The sequence below is a fragment of the Chiloscyllium plagiosum genome, chromosome 2 (assembly GCF_004010195.1).
Source record: "Chiloscyllium plagiosum isolate BGI_BamShark_2017 chromosome 2, ASM401019v2, whole genome shotgun sequence".
Classification (NCBI taxonomy): Eukaryota; Metazoa; Chordata; class Chondrichthyes; order Orectolobiformes; family Hemiscylliidae; genus Chiloscyllium; species Chiloscyllium plagiosum.
The window spans coordinates 129658265-129672117 of NC_057711.1; positions in this window are offsets into that span (position 1 = coordinate 129658265).

Consider the following 13853-nt stretch of genomic DNA (forward strand, 5'->3'; position numbering starts at 1 on the left):
TGTTCTGGGAATCCAGGTTTGAATCATGGTAAATGGTGATATTTGAATTAAAATTGAAATTAAAAACATCTGGAAATAAGAATCTACTGACCACCATGAAGCCATTGTCAATTGTGAGGAAAAACAATCTGGCTCACTCATGTCCTTCACGGAAGGAAATCTGCCTTTATGTGACTCCAGACCCATAGCGTTGCGATTGACTAACTGCCCTTGGCCAATCAGGGATGGGCATTAAATGCTGACCTAGCCAGCAATACCCACCTCCTGTCAACAAATTAAAACAAAACAATCCAACTTCCATTCTCTTGGTTACACCAATTTAAAACATTGTCATCAAACAGACATTAAATAACCAACTACTGTAAGTTTACACATTGGACACTGGACCACTGTTCTTTTCTCAGAGTTGTCTGAAAGCCACACAGACCAAAGCATTATCCATCACTAAAATTTACAAACAGAAACTTGCTCATTCACCCATACATTTTCCATCTTGCACACAGTAATTCAACCTCATTGTGGGTATTGGACCATTCTTTTAATGCACAATATCAACCTTACTCATAGTTTAGTGCATTTAAGTGCAAAAAATTGTCTTTCTGTATGTTCAAGCACACAAACAGGAGGAACAGAGAATAATACCTGTTCCCTATGCAGTCTCCCTTTTAAATCCAGAATTCGCTTCTCAAAACAATAAGGAACTCTGGACAAAGTATCTTTTAACTATTAGCTCTTATCTTTCTCTCATCCAGACAGCATTGGACAATATTAGGTTTTGTTCCACTCCCCTGGTCAGGCTATACCAAATGTTATTTGGATTTTCTTCTCACACCATTCCTTCTTTTCTCTTTGTGACATTCTGTGTACTCACGAGAAATACCACTGGGACCATTTAATCAACAGCCCCACTGTTGTATAGGAACCATTGTTATCTGTAGGATGTTGATAGTGGGGGGGTTCCTCTGAAACACCTCCAATACATTTATATCCTTCCTTTAGTAAGGAGATCAAAACTACAAACACAGTTTTTGAAATGTAGTGTCACAGATGACCTCTATAACAGAAGCATACAATTCTTACATATGTGGTCAATTTCGCTTGTAATAAGACAGAAGAACATATGTTCCATTAGCTGTCTTAATTACTTGCTGCAGCTGCACACTAATCTTTTGTGACTCAAATACTAATACATAGGGGTTGTTTAATTTTGATTAGATTAGATTACTTATGGTGCGGAAACAGGCCCTTCGGCCCAACAAGTCCACACCGACCCTCCGATGAGCAACCCACCCAGACCCATTCCCCTACATTTACCCCTTCACCTAACACTACAAGCAATTTAGCATGGCCAATTCACCTGACCTGCACATCTTTGGACTGTGGGAGGAAACCGGAGCACCCGAGGAAACCCACGCAGACACGGGGAGAATGTGCAAACTCCACACAGACAGTTGCCTGAGGCGGGAATTGAACCCGGGTCTCTAGCGCTGTGAGGCAGCAGTGCTAACCACTGGTTTGTGATGCAGACAAATTCCCAACAGCATGTGTTCAATTCCCACACCAGCTGAAATTACCATGAAGGACAATCCTTCTCAAACTCTCCCCTCACCTGAGATAACCCTCAGGTTAAACATCCAGGACAACAGCCCTTTGGTCCATAGTGATTGTGGTGACCTTAGCTTTGCACCTAAATCCCTCTGCATCTTAGAATTCTGCAGTTGTTCTCCATCTAAGTCAATAATATTGTTTTTATATTCTTCCTATTCGAGTGAACAACTTCACATGTCCCCACATCCTATTCCATCAAACGACTCAATACGATTGCATCATCCTTACATCTGCTTCACAACATTTTACATCCTTACCTTTATGTCATCTTGAAATTTTGCTCCCATACCTTCCTCCTAATAATCAGAAAAAGGTCAATTAAGTCAAAATCAGAAAAAGGTCAAATGTGGATTTCTCCAGCTTCCTCATTTCCCCTCCCCCCACCTTATCTCAGTCCCAACCCTCGGACAAAGCACCGCCTTCTTGACCTGCAATCTTCTTCCCGACCTCTCCGCCCCCACCGCCTGTCCGGCCTATTACCCTCACCTTAACCTCCTTCCACCTATCGCATTCCCAACGCCCCTCCCCCAAGTCCCTCCTCCCTACCTTTTATCTTAGCCTGCTTGACACACCCTCCTCATTCCTGAAGAAGGGCTTATGCCCGAAACGTCGATTCTCCTTCTCCTTGGATGCTGCCTGATCTGCTGCACTTTTCCAGCAACACATTTTTAAGCTCCTATCCACCTTAGCCCGGCATAAGATTTCCTACTATGAGAAATAACCACTTATATAATAGATTGTCAAATACCTTCAGGAAATGCAAATATAGTACCTCCACAGGCTTCTTTTTGTCCACACTCTAGGCTATTCCTTCAAGAATTCTAATAAATTTCTTTTCGCAAAACCATGGAATTATCCTGAGTTTTGTTTATAAGTGGACAAGCATCACCTCCTCATTGATAAATAACCAACAAGGCCTCACTTTGTTAATTACCGAACATACCTTATAGTGCCGCATGCATTTGATTTCTGTCCCATCTTGCTATATGCTCTCTTTGGATTGACCCATCACTGTTTTGTGACAGGAGATAAACACTTTTTGTCTGACATTTCTTTCTGACAGTCCATCACTACCAATCTCCCTCATGGTTGTACCAACCACCTGGAATTAAGACTGAAACTCATCCTTCTCCCCAATCCCAATCGCAACCAATCCCAGTTTTGGCTCACCATCATGCCCTGCAATCTCCCCATCAAAGACAAAGTACTTCTGACTGCTGATGACACCCCTTCTCCTCTCACAGCATCCCATGTTAGAACATAGAACATAGAACACTACAGCGCAGAACTGGCCCTTCGGCCATCAATGTTGCGCCAGCCTGTGAACTATTCTCAGCTGGTCCCCCTACACTATCCCATCATCGCCCATGTGCTTATTTAAAGATTGTTTAAATCTCCCTAATGTGGCTGAGTTGACTACATTGGCAGGCAGGGCATTCCACGCCCTTACCACTCTCTGCGTAAAGAACCTGCCTCTGACATCTGTCTTAAATCTATCACCCCTCAATTTGTAGTTATACCCTCTTGTACAAGCTGATGTTATCCTAGGAAAAAGCCTTTCACTGTCTACCCTATCTAATCTTCTGATCATCTTGTATGTCTCTATCAAAACGCCCCTTAGCCTTCTTCTTTCCAATGAGAACAGACCCAAGTCTCTCAGCCTTTCCGCATAAGACCTTCTCTCCAGACCAGGCAACACTCTAGTAAATCTCCTCTGCACCTTTTTCCAATGCTTCCACATCCTTCCTGTAATGGGGTGACCAGAACTGTACAGAAGTTTTGTATAGTTGCAGCATGATATTGCAGTTCCGGAACTCAATCCCTCTACCAATGAAACCTAACACACCATATGCCTTCTTAACAGCACTATCCACCTGGGTGGCAACTTTCAGGGATCTATGCATATGGACTCCAAGATCCCTCTGTACATCCACACTACCCAAGAATCTTTCCATCGACTCAGTACTCTGTCTTCCTGTTATTCTTCCCAAAGTGCATCACCTCAAGTTTAGCTGCATTGAACTCCATTTGCCACCTCTCAGCCCAATTCTGCAGTTTATCCAAGTCCCCCTGTAACCTGTAATATTCTTCCAAACTGTCCACTACTCCACCGATATTAGTGTCATCTACAAATTTACTAATCCGTCTACTTATGCCTGCATCGAAGTCATTTCTAAAAATGACAAACAGCAGTGGTCCCAAAACCGATCCTTGTGGCACACCACTAGTAACTGGACTCCAGACTGAGTATTTTCCATCAACCACCAGTTGCTACCTTCTTTCAGAAAACCAGTTTCTCATCCAAACTGCTAAATCACCCTCAATCCCATGCCTCTGCATTTTCTCCAATAGCCTACCATGTGGAACCTTATCAAAGGCTTTACTGAAGTCCATGTATACCATGTCATCTGCCCTACTCTCATCTACATGCTTGGTCACTTCTCAAAAAAACACAATGAGGTTTGTGCAACACGACCTGCCCTTGACGAAACCATGTTGACTATCTGAAATCAAATTGCTGCTTCCTAGATGATTATAAATCTTATGTCTTATAATCCTTTCCAAAACCTTTCCTACAACAGAAATAAGGCTCACTGGTCTATAATTATCTGGTTCATCTCTGCTGCCCTTCTTGAACAAGGGCACAACAATTGCAATCCTCCAGTCCTCAGGTACTAAACCCGTAGACAATGACGACTCAAATATCAAAGCCAAAGGCTCTGCTATCTCCTCCCTAGCTTCCCAGAGAATCCTCGGATAAATCCCATCTGGCCCAGGGGACTTGTCGATTTTCACTCCTTCCAGAATTGATAACACATGTACTATTGTCTCTCCCACTTATATGTCAAATCTCCCCCTTTGACCATCTCTATCCCTTTCTACCTCTCTTTCTTTCTTTCTCTCTCTCTTTCACTCTCTCTAAGGTTTTTGAATCTCTAAATCTGATAATGATGTAGCCAAGTGCAGAGTCAAAACATTTCCAGACCCTGAAAACCATCCTGGGAGAAAGAGGCAGAGAAGGGTAATAAGTGATGTTCCGCCAACAATGCCCACGTCTCATGAATTAATAAAATAACATGGGAATTTCCAGTCTGAGGTAGCAGGCTCGATAGGAGACAACCCTGGAACAAGAGCAGCGAATTCTGGGTGCAGAGGCAGGTTTCCTGTCCAGCTCTTGAACTCCATTGAAATTTCAAAAATAAAAGACATATAACCCTCCAGCCCTCACCCCTCCCACGGTTTGCTTCCCCAACACTCCTATGTCCCATGCATGTCAACCTATATCATGCCATGGCCCCTTAATATTTTCTTACCAGCCTATGACCCTCTGCCCACCCACCATAAAAACTCATGCCAACTTGTGCTATGTACTCAGCTCTCATGGCTTTTTATAGCAATATACCTATTTATGCCTCTCTTCTACTTCTCATGACACTGTATAGTTACTGTGACAACTTTTGTCCTTTCCCCAACCCTGTGGGTGAAGGATATCAACAGAAGATGAAAATAGAAAGTAATCAGATCAGACACAATCTTACGGAATGGCAGATCAGGTCTGAGTGACTTCATGGCCTGAGGTTCCCACAGACCATATCCAGAGGGGTATCATTCCTCTCCAAGGATTTAAATATCTAAACAATCCCACAGATTTCATAGCTTCTCCAACCAGGTAGAAATGTCACCAAATCCACACAAGTGTACAGGCAGTTGTTGAGTTTTCACAATGAGATGGAGGCCTACAGCCCAGAAATAGACTCTTCAGCCCATCGTGTCTATGCTGTTCAAAGACAACCACCCTGCTATTCTAACCCCATTTTCCAAGACTTGGCCCATAGCCTTATATCTTTGGCTATTAATATGGGCAGTTGCTTCCTCAAAATGTGTCTGTCGAAAATTTGACCCAACCTCCCCCAAAACCCAAGCAAATGATAGGTACAATGTTTAGAAGCAGGTCTCCAATCTCCAGGTGTGTGTGTGTCTCTCTGTGTGTGTGTGTGTATGAGTGTGTGTGTGTGTGTACTTCATGGTGAAAATCCAGCTCATTCTGTTTGAGTGATTGCAAGCAATTGGTGAGATGTGAGAAAACTAATTTTGATATGAAATTAATATTATAGGCAAGAATAATATTTTAAACTGGATTAAAAACTGCTTTATCTTGTTGTTAGACCTGATAATAAACCTGAATTAATGAATTTAATTATGTAATCCTGCACGACTGCAGGATTTTCCATCTCATTCCTGACATTTGCGCTGCTGTTGCTGTTTCGGAATTTTAAAATGAGCCACATGGTGCAGGACACTCAGACTCTAGCTGTTTCAGCAAGCATTCCATTTATGTGGCTGTTACAATTATTCTCATGGTTTAGTTTCCTGGATAGTCACTAATGTTATTTTTGGAACTATGTGAGTTTGCTCACTGTCCAGTTGAATCTGCCTATTTAAAAAATTTGGTGCTTTTGCCTTTTCCCCCACCTACATCAGGGATCTTTTTGTGGCTCACATTCATTTACGTGTACACCCTTGCATGGCTGCCTTGTTACTTCTAGTCTGGAAACATTCTCAAGTAGCACACAACTAAAAAACAAGAACAATCTGTTCAGAGATAAATGGGTGGATTTTAATTTCGGGTGGATTTTAATTTCAGGTGGAGGATGCCAATAATAAACATTTCCAAAAGTGATGATGCTAATGCCATTTTCATAGAATCCTTTCAGTGGAGAAAGAGGCCATTTGGCCCATCAAGTCTATGTTGATCCTCCAAACAATATCTTACCCAGACCCACTCCATTCCTGTAGCCATGAGTGGGGTTTTTACCATGGCTAACCCACCTAAACTGCACATCTCTGGATTCTACAAGGCAATTAGGTTTAGCATGGCCAAGCCCCCTAATCTCTGGTGGAAACCCACCAGGATGCAGGAAGAACATATGAACTTCACACAGACAGTCACTCAAGGCTAGAATTGAACCCAGGTCCCTGGCAGGACTAACCACTATGCCTCCACCCTGAGGCACATTTTGAATTCATGGGAATTCATTCCATAAAACCAGTGAAGTGCCAGAGTCAGCCTGACACCTTGATGCAAATGACTTGTGTGCACGTTAGAAACTTGGATCTTCTCACAGGAGGGTCCTGGGAAAGTGAGAGAGGGGAAGTACAGGGGCTAGACCTCGGATTAACCGCAAATCTACAAATCTGAATCTTTGTAGATTCAGAAGCAGCACTGCTTCCCTTTATGACTCCATAAACTTGCAAAATGTTTTTGGGATGCCCTTCAAGTGACTTTAAGGGCTTCTTAGGTTGCTTTTATTCCAGGAGACCTGGGTGTAGAAAGTCATCCCATGATCATAAGAAGGACAAAGTGGATGACCCAACCGTACTGCAAACCTGTCTGGCACCTGAGCAACTTCAGCTTCAGATTCTTAGAAAGCCATGTTGTGAAAGGAAGAGATTGCGGAGGGTAGGAGTTAGTGAACAAAAGCACGATTTCTCAATCCATCCGATCACAATGAAATTGTTGGAGAACCCGAGATGCTTTGATTTCTCTTTGGGTGACCAACAAGAAAATGAGGAAATCTTTAACTTTTAAGAAAGAAAATGAGATTTTGCTAAATTAAAAATAACTGAAGGGACAACCTTCGAAATCAGAATGCAGAAAAATCTCCCACCAAGTGATTGTATGAAAAATCCTTCTACGTGCACTTGCAGCATATTATTCACAAGGTGGCAATATCTTACCATTGAACTGTAATCCTCTTCACTCTTAACCAGTAATCGAACTGGTACTGAGGTTTGTCAGCAATGACATTTAGGTTGTGAAAACTCGACTGACAATTGTTAGTCCTGAAGGAACCCCTCAGAGACAGGTTCTGTCACCATTCTCAGCAGAGAGCCACTGGCCTGAAGATCTCTTACGAGTTCTTGTTTCTTATAAACACAATTGTCACCTATTGATGTCTTCCAATGTTCAACAACAGTGACCAAAAAAAAAACCTCAAACTAAGACACCTCACTTCCAAAATCTTTCTCAGGCCACCTCACAAAGGCAGGAATCTTTGAGCAGAATCTTCACAAACATGGAAATTACAATCTGTCTATTCAAAAGGTACAGTTCTGAAATTATCAAATCGCCGAGAAGAAACAAAACGTGCACTGAGGATTTAGAACAATAAATTTTCGAACAATTTTGCAATTGTGAAGATTGGATACCTTCAGCGTCATTTACATTTTTAATTAAATGGACAGCTAGTCAAAGGTTACTGTTCCATTTTATTTTGTTACACCTGTTTATTGCTGGTCATTTAAGGAGTTCTTAATTTCATTGTGCAAAGTTGGATTTGTCAAAGTTGATTTTGTTCAGTTATGGTATAATGTTCATTGCTAAATTCAATCTTTTTCAACAATATTCCAGCACAAATCTTAGCAATATTGATTTGCATTATTAATTAGTAATCACATATAAAGTTATTAAATAAATCAGGGCAGGATTTGTACACTGAATGATAAGATCCTGGGGAGTGTTGCCAAACAAAGAGACTTTGAGGTGCAGGTCCATAGTCCCTTGAAAGTGGAGTCAAAGGTAGACAGGGTGGTGAAGAAGGCATTTGGTACACTTACTTTTATTAGTCAGTGCATTGAGTGAAGGAATTGGGAGGTCATGTTGCGGCTGTACAGGACATTGGTTAGGCCAGTTTTGGAATACTGCGTTCAGTTCAGGTCTCCCCGCTATAGGAAAGTGGTTGTGAAACTTGAAAGTGTTCAGAAAAGGTTTACAAGGATGTTGCCAGGGTTGGAGGGTTTGAGCTGCAGGTAGAATAGGCTGGGGCTGTTTCTCTGGAGTGTCAGAGGCTGAGAAGTGACCTTATAGAAGCTTATAAAATAGTGAGGGACATGGATAGAGTGAATAGCCAAAGTTAAAAATCACTGAACACCAGGTTATAGTCCAACAGGTTTATTTGGAAGCACTAGCTTTCGGAGTGCAGCTCCTTCATCAGGTGGTTGTGGAGAATAAAATTGTAAGACACAGAATTTATAGCAAAAGTTTACAGTGTGACTAACTGAAATTATACATTGAAAAAGACCTGGATTTTTTGTTAAGTCTCTCATCTGTTGGAATGAACATGTTGGTTTCAGTTCTTTCATATGTAAATCACAAAACGTTTTAAAAGGTTACATTCTCAAGTGTACTTTAACAATTAGAGTCATGTCAGCCCAGATATTGAAGGTGTGAGCGTCCCTGTGTGAGGCTGTCTGTGCCCCAATGGTCAAACTGATTCTAATCTAAAACATTGATTTACAGAATCTTACATGGGTTCATGCAGTTTTTGAGAAAGCAAAATGTAATTCTGCAAGTACAAATTCACCCCACAAACTTATACGTGTATGTGGGTGTGGGTATGGGGGGGGAGGGGGGTGGTGGGGAAGGCGGTATGAGTGTCCGTGAGAGTGTGTGTGTGAGTGTGAGTGTAAACAGGTATAAGTCTGTGAGAGGGTTTGTGCAGGAGTGTATGTGTGAGTGTATGAGAGTTTGTGTGAATGTGCGTGTCTGGAGTAGAGAGTGTGTGTGTGTCTGTGTGTGTCAGTGTGTCTGTGTGTATAGTGCAATGGGGTCACCTGCAATGTGACAAGAACCCAAGGTCCTGGTTGAGGCCATCCCCATGAGTACCGAACTTGGATAACGAACATGCCTGGTGTTGTGTGATTTTTAACTTTGTACACCCCAGTCCAACACGGACATCTCCAAATCGTGAATAGCTAAGGTCTTTTTTTCCCGGGATAGGGGAATCCAGAAGTAGAGGGGCATAGGTTTAAGGTAAGAGGGGAATGATTTAAAAGGAACCTAAGGGGCAACTTTTTCACGCAGAGGGTGGTGTGTGTACAGAATGAGCTGCCAGAGTAAGTGGTGGAGGCTGGTACAATTACAGCATTTAAAAGGCAAATAGATGGGTATATGAATAGAAAGGATTTAGAGGGATATGGGCCAAATGATGGCAAATGGAACAAGATTAATTTATGATATCTGGTCAGCTTGGATGGGTTGGACTGAAGGGTCTGTTTCCATGTTGTATAACTCTATGATTCCATGACAAGCTCAGACATTTTGAGGCTGATGGCCCAGGTGTCTATTCTATTTGCAGTCCAAGTGATTTAGCTGAGGGTAATGCTCCACATCCCACGGTAGCGCTAGGATTTTGCACTCCTAAAGCAGGGCAAATAGAGTTGCAAGGGAGAATTGTGGCTGGATGTGAATCCAAAATTTCTTGCCCCCTTAGTTCCAACCCTGGCTATTTTCATCAGTCAAAGAAGAGGGTGCAAGCCAGGAGCCTGTACATACGATAAGGGATGCTGTTGAATCCAGTAAAACACAGTGTTCATAAAGTCACTCCAGCAGCCTTGTGAGGTCTACTCAAACCATGAGAGTTCAGTGTAGTCAAGAGTAGCACAGCGGGGGTGGGGGGTCGGGGCGAAGGCATTCTGAAGGGCAGAGGATTTCTCGGAAACAAAGTGAGCAAAAAAGACCCAAGGAAGCGATTGCAATTTCACATGAGAGTGGAAGGGGAAGTCCATGTCAAATCAGGGACTGCTCAAAAATCTGCCGTCCATGGGGTCCGAGGCCATTTAACCAGGCTAGCACACATTCTGCCTCAAGGAGGGAAGGCTGCTGCTGGAAATATGTCCCCCTAGGTCTGAACTGCAGGCCATTGAGGTAACGCAGAACAGCAGCAGCATTGAGGAGGGAATGTCCAGTCATCAAGAGAGGTCACCTCAGGATCTCTGGCCAAGGAGGACAGGCTAGGAATATCCCATCAACATGGTGGACCACAACAGCCTTACTGACCAAGAAATGGTCAAAAGCCAGGGAAGGGAGAGTCTACAATTGTCCAGGGAAATGGCCACAGATACCTTGATTTAATTTGATCTGATTTGATTTATTGTAGTCACATGTACATAAGTACAGTGAAAAGTTTGTTTTGTGAGCAGTACAGGCAGATCATAGGGTGCTTAGACAGAGTGGGGCATATAAGGTTACATTGCTCAGGAGGGACATGAAGCAAGATCAACATTATTTGAGGTTTTGAGAGGTCCATTCAACAGTCTAATAAGAGCAGGGGAGAAGCTGCTCTTGAACTTCCTAGCATGTGTGTTCAAGTTTCCGTATCCCCTGACGCAAGAGATTGTAGGAGGTCATTCCCAGGGTGGGAGGGGTCTTTGATAGTGGTGGCAGCCTTTCCATAGCAATGGAAAGTGTAGATGGAGTCCATGGATAGGAGGTTGGCTTCTGTGATAGTCTGGGCTAAGCACACCACCTTCTGTATTCTGGATCAGTGGTGCTGGAAGAGCACAGCAATTCAGGCAGCATCCGAGGACAGGCAAAATCGACGTTTCGGGCAAAAGCCCTTCATCAGGATGAAGGGCTCCTGATGAAGGGCTTTTGCCCGAAACGTCGATTTTGCCTGTCCTCGGATGCTGCCTGAATTGCTGTGCTCTTCCAGCACCACTGATCCAGAATCTGGTTTCCAGCATCTGCAGTCATTGTTTTTACACCACCTTCTGTAGTTTCTTACAGTCCTGGGCAGAGCAGTTGCCATAGCAGGTTGTTATGAACCAGAATAGAATATTTTCTATGGTGCATCTGTGAAATTTGATCACTTGCTGCACTACTGCTGTAACAGTGGTCACAATGTCCTGCCTCACCTCTGGTCCACAATGGGGCAGTGCAGCAACGTGGGCATATTGATGCTGAGCTTTAACTTGCTCCCTTTGAGGGTGTTTTGCTTTGCCTACATGTGCCTGTAGCTCCTCTTTATTTGCAGTGATGATTGTCACCTCGTTCACATGTAGGTGGTGCTAGAGTGGGCCTACTCTGATCCCTTTCAAAGTTAACTCAAGGAGAATACGCACAGTAACAGAGTGGCACCGGGTGAGGAACACAACACTGTAAATGGACAAGAGGAGGCACATGAAACAGAAGCAGTTGTGAACTGCCCAACTCCTTGGGGGTGGGAGAATAGTGTTGTTCAGCTGTGCATTGAGGCAGTGACTGAACAGTCACTGTTAGCGTTCAGTAGTTACAGCAACAGCAGCAACCGTGTCATCATCTATCAGTGTGTCCCTAGGCTTTATGAATGCAGGTGTCTGCGGAACCAGTTTAAGGCTGAGAGGAGGAGGAGGAGGAATTTCCTCTCGGAGTGGGTTGTGAAACTTTGGAACTCCTTGCCCCATGGAGCTGTGGGGGCAGAGCCCTGTTTATATTTAAGGCTGAGAAAGATAGATTCTTGGTCAGTTGGGTATCAAGAGTTTTGAGGAAAGTGAACATGAGGAATGTCGGATAAGCCGTGATCCTATTGAATAGGGGAGCAAGTTCTTATTTCTTATAGTCAGAAAATGATCTTTTTAAATTGTGCTCAGCAGATGTAGCTCCCACCCCAATGGGCCTGTATTAAATTTAACTTTGCTTGTAGCATTAAGCATTATAATTTGCAACATAAGCTAAAAGAGTCCATGAAGTTTTAACTGGGTTTACGAGAATGTGGATTTAATTCCTATCCAGCAATGTAGATTATTGGATTAGCAGATGAAAAGCTCTTCAAACAAAAACAGCTTCATTTGCACATAATTATCCAAACACGGTCACCTTTTGTGATGAATACTTCTTCACTTTGCCTAAACAAATGGAGCATTTAGCGATATTTATATTTAACCTTTACAAATACATTGCAGCTGTTGTATTATACATGTTGTATGAAGGACTGCTGACAATCCTTTTTTAAATAGCATTATTTTTAAAACATTAGATGCCCAGCATCACGTACTCTTTAAAATTATCATGTAATAGAGGTAAAATCTGGTTCAATAGTTTACTGTGAGAGAAGTTCATGAAATGCATGAATCAGCTGCAATTCATTGATGTGCCGAGAATTGTTTATGCCTTTCCTGTACTAATTGATGTTTAATTTGTTGGTCCCCAACAAACTCCCTCCATTAGACTGCCTGTTGATCAACCTTGCTGAAAGGTGAACCACTTTCTAGCTCCAGCCCTGGAGCAAGAGATTCTTGGGGTAAATTACTTTATTCAAATTCCTTCCAAACCTACAACCACTCCCAGTACTGAGAAGAGCAAGGGCACGAGAATCTCATCACCTGTGTCCATGTCACACACACGGTGAAAATCCCGAAAAGCCCCACCCACAGCGAGCACAGACCATGCCTCTGCACATGATTGACTGCAGCAGCTCAAGGCATGGCTCACTAGCACCCAGTCAAGGATGATTAGGAATAACCAATAAACATAGGCCTTGCCCATGACCCCCTCTCTGTGAGCATGAATAAAAAAAGTTCGGTCCATTCTTTCAAAAGGTACTGTGTGCCTTTGCTCAGAAAAGAAAGCCCTGTAGTCTATAATGGTGTATCAACACTCGTACACACACAAACATGGGGGAAAAAAGGGCAAGAGAAACACCAATTAGCCTCTTACATCTGCTTCACTGTTCATTAATAGCACGGCCGATCTGTTTGGGTTTTGCATTCTGCATTCCTATCAACCACAATAATTTCGCTTCTATCCTCATCTGCCTTAAAAACATTTTGACTTAACCTTCAATGCCCATAATGCAGAGTTCCAAACTCACACAACTCTTGGAGAAATTCAAATCTCCTAATCTCCATTCTGAAAGGGTGAGTTAATTTTAAAACAGTGTTCCCGAGTTCAGCCACAAGAGGAAACAATCCTTTCCATGTCCACCTTGTCAAGACAATTCAGGATCTCCTGCACTTCAATCAAGTCACTCCTCCCTCTTCTAAACTCAAGTGAAAACAAGCTCAGTCTGTACAATTGTTCTTCATAAAGACAACTCTCATTCCAAGAGCAATCACTGCAGTCGCTGAAATCTATACTGAAAACAAAAAAGCTGGAGATCCCAGCAGGTCAGACAGACATTAAGCTTGCTCTCTCCACTGGCTGGGCCAGCACTTGTTGCCTATTGCTGCCCTTGAGGTGGTTGTGGTGAAGTTCTGACTACAGAGAGTTGTGAGAGCATGGAATGCGTTGCCAGCAGCAGTTGTGGAAGCGAGGTCATTGGGGATATTTAAGAGACTGCTGGACATGCATATGGTCACAGAAATTTGAGGGTTCGTATATTAGGTTTACCTTACATGAGGATCAGTGGTCGGCACAACATCGTGGGCTGAAGGGCCTGTTCTGTGCTGTAATGTTCCTCCTCCTCCCCCTCAAACTCTCCTCTTGC